This window comes from Pinus tabuliformis, chromosome X, assembly GCF_031772625.1.
Source record: "Pinus tabuliformis cultivar Carrire ecotype Pingquan chromosome X, CPIR1, whole genome shotgun sequence".
Taxonomy (NCBI): domain Eukaryota; kingdom Viridiplantae; phylum Streptophyta; class Pinopsida; order Pinales; family Pinaceae; genus Pinus; species Pinus tabuliformis.
The window spans coordinates 1,671,042,742-1,671,052,557 of NC_142308.1; the positions used below are offsets into that span (position 1 = coordinate 1,671,042,742).

Consider the following 9,816-nt stretch of genomic DNA (forward strand, 5'->3'; position numbering starts at 1 on the left):
GGAAAAGGAAGAAAAACGAGGAGGCTATGATTTCAATGACATAATGAAGTCATCATGGTCTCAGGGGAAGCTACTCATGAGAGCAATGATGGTCATGTTAGAGCAGTGATATATCTAGGGGGATAGAAACACTAAAAATATCTTGGAAGAGATCATCAATCTAAGAAGTTCCCTATGCATATTTAAATCTAAATCTTTGAATAAGGGAAGTTGGGGCTAGGCTTCAATCATGATCAAAATCTCAAGAAAAAGATACCACTAAAGAAAGAGTATATTGCTCATGTTAGTTATATATATATACTCTTTCAATTGGGTTAGAAACAAAAACAAAACAAAACAAAAAGGGGAAAGAGAGAGATAAAGAGATTGTATCAGTAGGAACAGTTAGAGCTAAAGCATCACTTAAGGGAGACCTTCTCTTCAGAATTAGGAGAACAATGCACTGCCCTACACAAAAAACTACTTGAAAGCAAGGGGACTTGACAATTGGGTATATCTAAACTATGTTAGACATGGTATGGGAGACTGGATCGCCTACACACAAGGGTGATTCTATCAAGACACCAGTTTGGAATATTGCTAGACAAAGGAGTCAGTAGCAAGGCACTTTCAATCAGAAAGGAGAGAAGAGATGCAATGGTTCAGGCAACGTGTCTTTGCAAGGTTGATGATAATGATGAAAGTACAAACATATCCAACACCAATGTTGCTATGGATGATGAAATAGGAGCCTTGGTGGAACACTTTGTTCATACTATCCAGAAATTGAATATAACAGCTTCACCTGTAGGCAAGGGTTTGTTTAAGAAGAAGATGGAAGTCCTCTGAAGCTTGAGAAGGTTGCTTTCATCTACTGTAGTACTTCTTGTGGATGTTATTGTACATGTTAGGGTTGTGTGTATACTGGTTCAATGCTTTTCATTTGGCTCCTTAGATGAGTAGTGCCTCACAAATATAGCAATAGATGACTCAGAACAAACAGTAGCTCTTTTACTTGCCTTGTCATTATTGATTGTACTCCTCGATGGAAAGAGTTCAGTACCAATGGTTGATCGATCAGTGTGCATGGGCTTTGGGAAATGTTGTTGTATAAGGAGAGGAGTTTAGAGACATTTTTTTCTAGCACAAGGAGCATTGTTTCCACTTGCACGACTAATGTTATATAACAAGGTTTCAATAGCAAGAACTCCATCTTGGACTTTGTCTAATCTCATTAAGGGGCCAAAGTCTAAGGTTTCCACTGAGCAGATCAAAATGGATGGCATATCTAAAGCTATTGTCTGACATATGCAAAAGGGGATGAATAATTGGCCACATAAATAGCATGAATAGTTTTTTTATCTAATTGCTCTTTCATAGATGCATTCTGGACCATTGATAAAAGTTGGGCTACTTCCACCATTTATTGGAAGAATTGTAAGACTCCTTTGGCCAATTTGATGGTTTATCAGAACTAGGAATTGAAGCTTGAAGAAAGAAGGTTGTAGAAAGAAAAGTCATGGAATAAAATAGTGGGTTGGTCAAACTTAAGCCACACAAATTATGATTCTATAAACTGGGTGCCAAATTATTGAATATTTTATACTCCTAACCTAAAAGTTGGGACCGCAACCAGATGAATTGATCATGGTGTGGATAACCCAAATTCCTTGGTCATATCCAAATCCCAGGTTTCATTTGTTAGCCTCACTCTCATGTCATGAAAACAATTATAAGTCCAAAATAATTAAATTAATTAAAATCAAGAAAGTTGGATTTAATCCTACCTTTCTAGATTGAGTTTGTTCTTCATGGTTAGGAGTCAGTTTAGGCCTAGTTGGTTGAGAGATTCTCTCCAACTAGTTAAGCTCCTAGATTAATGTTTTGTTGAGAGATTTTCTCAACCATAGTGTCTAAGATAGACATACTATTTTGAGACAAAGTTCCTCATGTATTTATATGTGTATCATAAACATTACATTGAGAGTGTGAGGAATATAATATAGTGAAGCTCTCAGGCCTTTTCCACCATGTCTGATTTGTGTATATTTATGTTGTTTATTTTATTAAGGTTGTATTAGTTGATTGAATTTCCTTCTTGTGGTATAAGAGCCTATGGTTTGCTCTTTGGGATTGGGAGAGTGATAAGATTTGTTGTCTATGGTTTCCTCTTTGGGATTGGGAGAATTATAAGATTTGTTTGCAATTGCTTTGTTGAATATATGATAAAATTGTTGTGTGATAGAGCTATCTTGTCCAAGCGAGAGGAAAGAGTTGCGGGTTCTTGGTGTAGTAGGAGGAAATCTCTACTAAAATTTGTCACCCACCAATCTGTCGCAGAAGCTAAAAAATGACGAGTATTATGTTGTAAGAAAAGCCAAACTTCTCACCCATCCTATGCTGTCAACATGGAGAGAATTTGCCAGCATGAGGGAGCAGAGCGATGAAGGCGATGAAAAGGGGAAACTGGAAAATTCAAGGTGGAGCTTTCTTCGAGCGTCTTTTCGTCTACCAATCAATTAAGAAAGTGTTGTATGAGGCAATGCAATAGCTCTTGCTATAAGAAAAGGCAGCGTTTGCTGTAAATCCTTCATGGTTATGTATTCAATTCTGAGAGTTGACATAATAATGTGAAAGAGTGAGCGTGAAAAATGATTCAAGCAATCGGTGTGGAGCTACGGCTTACGAGTACTTTATAATTCAATGGAAAGTGTGCACATGAATACTTTCAGATTTTAGATGGTAGCAAATAATTGAACTGCGTCTAATCATTCTCCATCGATGAAGATGAGAGGGAAAGAATAATCGCAGAAGAAGAAGACGTGCTCAGATTCAAGTACAAGAGGATGGGCGGCAACATTCAATAGTTGTTGGGCAGCGATGCTCCATCCTACATAATGGTAGTGAAGCAGCACGATCATCAACGATCATCGTTGACTGGAGAGATGCATCGAAGAGACTCTTCAAAAGTGTGGAGGATTATTGGTGAGACAAATTCAGTAAGTGGAGAACGATAATCACATTCCACTCTGCAACCCTTGCGATAGAATTCACCAGATCTCATTTGATCATAATCAAAGGTTTTTCAACATTGAATACCATCTCTATGTTTTAGCATAAAATTTCAATTGGATTTCAATTCGTCATGTGGAGCCCCGATGAGAAATCGGTCTTTGCCATTTGAGCCGAGTGTGGTGACCTGTTGTGAAATAGAGCCGAAGCCTAAGCTTAGCATTGACGTTGTTGTGGATTGCGTGTGATTTGAGCCAGGGGAAGCATCTGTTCTGCGACAGGATGAATACAATATGCAGAATGCGGAATTCATAAGGTGCATGAAAAAAGATCAAATGGAAGTTTACGGTGAAAAAGCGTTGGGAAAAATACGTATGGTTATGGTACATGTTTTAAATTGAAATCTAAAATTTATTCACCTTTTTCAAGGTAATTTTATATCACTTTTCAAGTGATTTCATAGTGTTTTAAAATGAAAGGGATTTAAAAGTTACATAAGAATATGTGTTTTTTATTTTAAATTTTGTAATTTTAAGATAAGGAGTATTCTTTATTAATACAGTAATAAGGTTATAAATTGTGATTTTTGAGAGATATAAGGAGCGTAGTAATAAGGTAATTTTGTAAGAGTAGGATAAATTTTTGGAGTGATAAGGTTGTAAATTTAGGAGGTTTGAAAAATCATTTTAATTGATGTGAAAATTAAATGAAGTTTATAAATTTTTGAAGTAATGTTTCTACTTCTAGGAGGTTGAGTCAATGTACATTCAATTTTGAAGACAATTTGCTTCCAAAGTTTGTGAGCATGGGATTTTCATTGTTTGAGAATTTTCAATCACGATGTTGTGAAGGTGAAGGTTGATGTACTTCAATATTTAATAAAGACATTTTTTTTGCAGTGTTTGTGTCCTAGATCTGCCCGAAACTGAATAAGGAGATCTTAGGTACACCATGAATATGCTTGTGATGGCTCATACTTTTTTGGATTCTTGATGTTGCTTATTTTTTGTGTCTAGTTTTGACACTACAATTATCTTATCTAACACACACAAGGAGTCTAAAGCAAGTGAATGAAACAAGCACATTAATCAAAGCACTTGAAATTAAGAAGCTGCAACGAAAATTCAATCAAGCACAAACAATCACATGCATTTGTGCAACTACAACACATAATCAAAGTTGGCAACGTTAGCATTCTACATCAACAAGCAAATTCACGCAAGGCAATGAAGTTAATGCAACTACAAACTCATGCATTTCAAAATACTACATCAACATTCAACGAAAATTGGTCATTGTGTAACTTGCAAAATCATAATTTGTAAATTAACAAATTCAAACAAAATTGAGTTGAATTATAAAGGTGCATTCTCAGTCAAAACCGACACCCAAATTGTGAATTTATAGGAGGTAAAGTGAGTCAATTCTCCTCAACTGAGTTAATTAAGTGAGTCAATATCATTTGAACTTTTCATTGTAAACATTGGGTGCATTTTCAGTGGTATCCGACACCCTCATCCTATTGAAGCAAAAAGGAAGTGAGCGTGATAATCAAACGAGCAAGTACAAGCGAGCGTGTTAAAAACCAAAATGGGTAAAGGAGGAAAACGTCTTCAAAGTGCAGAACTAGAGATTAAAGAGTTGAAAGATTGCAATCATGAGTTACAGAACAAAGTTGAAATATTGGAATGAAAGTTGATGCAGAATCAAACCTTAGTTAATCAACTGACCTGCACATTAGAAGCAACAAAAGACTTTCAAATTGAGCTTGAAATGAAAGAAAAACTTATTCATGCACTCCAAATTAAGTTAAGTGAAAAACAAGATTTACTTGATGCACAATGTGCAGAGAAGACAAATGCAAGTTGTGACACAGAAGACCTCATCACAACAACAAATGAAAGTTATGATACAAGTGATCTTATTCAGCATATTAATGAAGGTTGAAACACAAATGATCTAAGCAAACATGTTGATATAAGTTGTGACACAAGTAATCTCATCCAATCAGTTGTACTACTCAATGATGCCACAAGTAGTACCAAAGATCAAATGGATCAGTTTGATGCAGCATGTCAAACAAATGAACTGTTAATGCTTGATGCCTAGTGTGACACAGAAGGTTTAATAAATCGAGGACATAATGTTAGTAGCAACAACAAGTATGAAGAACAACAACGGGATAGTCTTTCCAAGAAAGTGATCATACCTTGGGACGAAATCTCCTTCAACAAAGATCGCCATGGCCTAGAATACTACAAAGAAAACACTTTTTGTATTCCAGATTTCTCAAAACCAGTTCAGTTTGTAAGTGTTGGTTTTCTTGACAATGATCAGAATATGGTTAAGTGTAACCATTGTAAACAAAATGGACATATGGAGAGTAAATGCTTTGACCTCCATCCTTGTCACCATTGTGGCAAGAAAAATCATTCAACCGGAAGATGATGCAAGCGAAATCAACCACCCATAGTGAAGATCAATTACGCATGGATTGATCATTGGAAGTGGTCATCTATAGTCAAACAGTTGTCTATGTGTTACTGAAGGATTCAGTCTCACATGAAACCCAATTCTACAGTAAAATAAAAGTGGTGAAACTCTACTACACCTGAAGGGGGGAGATCAGAAATCAAGTGCAAATGAGTGTCTCTCCTTTCAGATGACAAAGGGGGGAAATGATAACGGAATTGAAGGTGGTTGTCAGACTAAAAGTCTCGACAACATTAGAAAAAGCATCCAATGGGAAGTCTTCATCAAATCAGCCAGTGGGCATCCTCATTAGCCAGTGGGAATCAACAAATCATCCAATGGGCATCATTAACAAATTCGACAGTGGGCGTTCAACAACAAAAGCAGCAGTGAGAAGTTTTCAACAAACCATAGTGAGCAGTTTTAACATCAACAAATTCACGAGTGGGCGTTCTCAATATTTTGTCAATGGACAAAGCTAATTCACCACTAGGCGTCATCAACATTTTGTCATTGGACAAAGGATGTTGATTGAAAGAAAAGGACATATGGATACTTTTGCATCTTGGCATGTGATAGAGTTGTCAAATAAAATTTAGAGATGAATCAGGCTTGTAGTTGATTCGTGTTCTCTTCAGATTGGAGTTTTTTCAGCATCCAGGTTTGGCAGTTTTTCAGGCAGTGTTTTTTTAGGATCGATAGTTTCAGTATGAGAACATGGAAGATGGTTCTTGGTTCTTATTTTGGACTTATCATTGAGAGGGGGAATGTTAGCCTCACTCTCATGTGATGAAAATAATTATAAGTCCAAAATAATTAAATTAATTAAAATCAAGAAAGTTGGATTTAATCCTACCTTTTTAAATTGAGTTTGTTCCTCATGGTTATGAGTAAGTTTAGGCCTAGTTGGTTGAGAGATTCTCTCCAACTAGTTTAGGCGTAGTTGGTTGAGAGATTCTCTCCAACTAATTATGCTCCTAGATTAGTGTTTTGTTGAGAGATTTGCTAAACCATACTGTCCAAGATAGACTTACTATCTTGAGACAAACTTCCTCATGTATTTATTTGTACTATTATCATTATTTGTATTTTCATGGAACAACCTCCAATCAAAATAATGCAAAATAACCTGAGTGAGTTGAAAGTTAGAAAGAAAAGGCAAGATAGATATAATGAAAGAAAACTCATGGAAACATGCGTTACAAACACTTTGGACAGAAGAGTTATTGATGTTAATGAGGAGATCTGGAACATTATGAGACATAATCATGCACAGTGGTATGATGAGTATAATGTTAGGACAAAGAGAGCAGTTAAAAGTGTAACGCAAATAATGCGGAAAAATAATACTCGTTGCAATTGCATCCAGTCGGATAGAAGGTGGTGATGCATGGGAGTATTCTCAATGGGCAGTATCATTTTTTTATATGAAATTCTTCCACCAACATCAATTATTATGGAGCATTATAATGTTATGCATTACAAATAATATATGTAGATTTGGCGTTATGAGAACGTTAATGCAGTGCATCTGATAACTTTATTATGATGACAACGTTAATACGGTTTTTCTTTGCATATATTCGACAACGATATATTCATTGGTGCTGCAATATATGTGTGCTTACATGAATTATTTGGACCGTTGATATATCATGGTTATTATTGCATATGTATCCTACCTTGGCAGCGATAATATTATCACATGGGATGGCCGCATATAAATTCCTCCACATTTGTATTTCTCATTTTTTGTTATTATCGCATGCAACCATTTTATGATATTATATTTGGCATTGGTAACATTGCAATAATAATATACATTGGTAATACCATAAATTATATAATTGCAGTGTTGGAGAGCGTTAATATTTGGAGTAGCGTTGATATTTGTAATAGCTGGAGAGCATTGAAATAACGATTTGATACATATTGCAAATGGCTTAATATAATTGGAGCAATGTTGATATTTGAAGCAACATTGATATATGAAGAAGTTGTTGGAGCAGCATTACATGGACAAACGCATAAATGCAGCGCATCAATAACAATGGCTTATATCATATTATTACCCGATGGTTGGAAGGCAGTTAAAATATGACCTCTGCATATGATTTATCATCACATGGTTGAAATACATTGTATATATGTTCAATACTTACAACATTATATTATAGCCTTGACATATTATGGTGCCGAATTATTCATCAAACATATAAATATTCAACTCGCATTAGCACTACTGCAATGGATGAGACCGAATGGTTGACAACGCATATACAACACATTATTATTAGTATTGCAATGATTGAGAACATTGGCATGAATGGTTGATAGCGCATTATTATTATTGCAACGACTGTTGAGATATAGAATGGGATATATATTCTGGAAGTGGAGATGAGATTGCTCTGCAGAACACTGATATATGAAAGGTATGGAGTATACAAAGCTACACAAAACCCTGTCAAGAATGTTATATACAGAACGTTGGTTTAAATGTGTAACACTGATTTAAATCTGAAACGATGGCCTCGAATATGGCTATAGAACGCTGGCTATGAAAAGTTGTTATAGAACATTAGTTCACAATATGCGAAGTTTTTCACACTATATGGTACACTACCTTTAAATATGTATGGTTCATGATATATAGAATGTTGGTTCACGATATATGGAACACTGGTTATGTTGGTTCACAATATATGGAACGCTATGTGCTTACAATGTATGCTCACGATACATGGAACGTTGGTTCATGATATATGGTTACACTGCCTATGATGTTTACGATATGGAAAAGCTGCAACATTTGGTAGTAGTTTCAATGATGAAAAAAATATTTGAACTGCACTCTAGTTCTCAAACATGTTCATCCCGTAAATACATCTACCATGATGGCAAGCCTCCACCGAATAAAGGAACATTGTTCCCAGCAACGCAAGGCATCTCTTCCTTCACTAAGGCATCACATGCCAACGAACTTCACACACTCTTATCCAACTGAAGGGTGATATCAAAAGTTGTCATTAGTGCATTTGACGGCCTTAATGTTATTGGTAGCATTCATCAACTTAATTTATAGGAGTGTTTTGATGGCCTTAATGTTATTGGTGGCATTCATCAACTTAATTTATATGAGTGTTGTGCTCTAGTTTTCAAGGTGTGTTTTGTGAATTAAGGTTTTGTGCCCTAACAACCTCTTATGTTATATGGACAACATTAATTACAATAACATTCATCAACCTAATTTATATGTGTCGTGCTCTAGTTTTCGGGGGTGTTTTGTGAATTAGGGTTTTGTGCCCTAACAACATCTTATATTATATGGACAACATTAATTATATTATGGTTGCATGTTAATTAATTATGGAGTGTGTATGGTTTCATGTTAATATATTACAGAGTGTGGATGGAAATACATTTCGTTGGTAATACACTACATTGATACATTGGGTTAGTACAATGTTTGTTGGCGTTTGGTTAGTTAGAATTAATACAATGTTCATTAGCATTAATAAAATGCTTGTTCACGTTAATGTTTTTTGGTGATAGCTTTGTTGGTAGCTATAACAAAATCTAGTTATGGTATTAAACATTATCTAATAGTTTTGGTGAAAATCCCATATAATAAAAGTTAATAAAGGCAAAATAATAACCATAGATTATGGGACACTTATTTCAAGTTGAATTTTGGGCAAAACATCCCACTTTATTATGGATAAGGAATTGGAAAAGGTAATGGCTAATGCATAGTGGCATTTTGGCACATTTATTTATGAAAATAATGGAAATTAGGAGAAAATGAGGGTGAAAGATCACAGGTTGCATGTGACTAAGAAAATAATGGAAAATGAAGAAAATGGAGGCATCATTAATAAAAAGGCTTCTGAGGATCAGTTGGTACTTTTTTTTTTCAGTTAATTTTTGGAGCTCTTTGATTATTATTTCTCTCTCTCACTCTTCAACACTTTAGTTTTTTTTTAGCACTGTGACATTGGATCAAGAAAGGAAAATAAGGCAAGAGGAAGGGAGGAGCAAGCAAGGAAGAGAAACATTAAGCAGTAGATTATTTGCAGGTATAAAATTTGCATGTGTGATTTCCTTGCTATATTTAGCATGCATGGTATTGCATGTGGTTCTTTTTGTCATGGCATGGGTTTTGCCAAGTGTGACACTTTTTTCAACCTAGCCTTGCCATTTTCGGATAGCCATGGTGTGATGGGGTTTTCATGTTTTGGTTGAGTTGAATGGATTCGAAGCTAAGTGGGGGGGATCTATTAATAAAAAACCGCATAGCCTAGTGTTGCCTTGTGGGGGCCTGACCCAGGTTCAACGTTAGTTATCCAAACA

The 9,816-nt window shown here is 35.4% G+C and overlaps 1 pseudogene; it reads left to right on the forward strand.

Annotated features, from left to right (window-relative positions):
* Window positions 1-512: 512 nt before the first annotated feature.
* LOC149146435 (importin subunit alpha-9 pseudogene) lies at window positions 513-1,440 on the forward strand (annotated as a pseudogene).
* The last annotated feature ends 8,376 nt before the right edge of the window (window positions 1,441-9,816 follow it).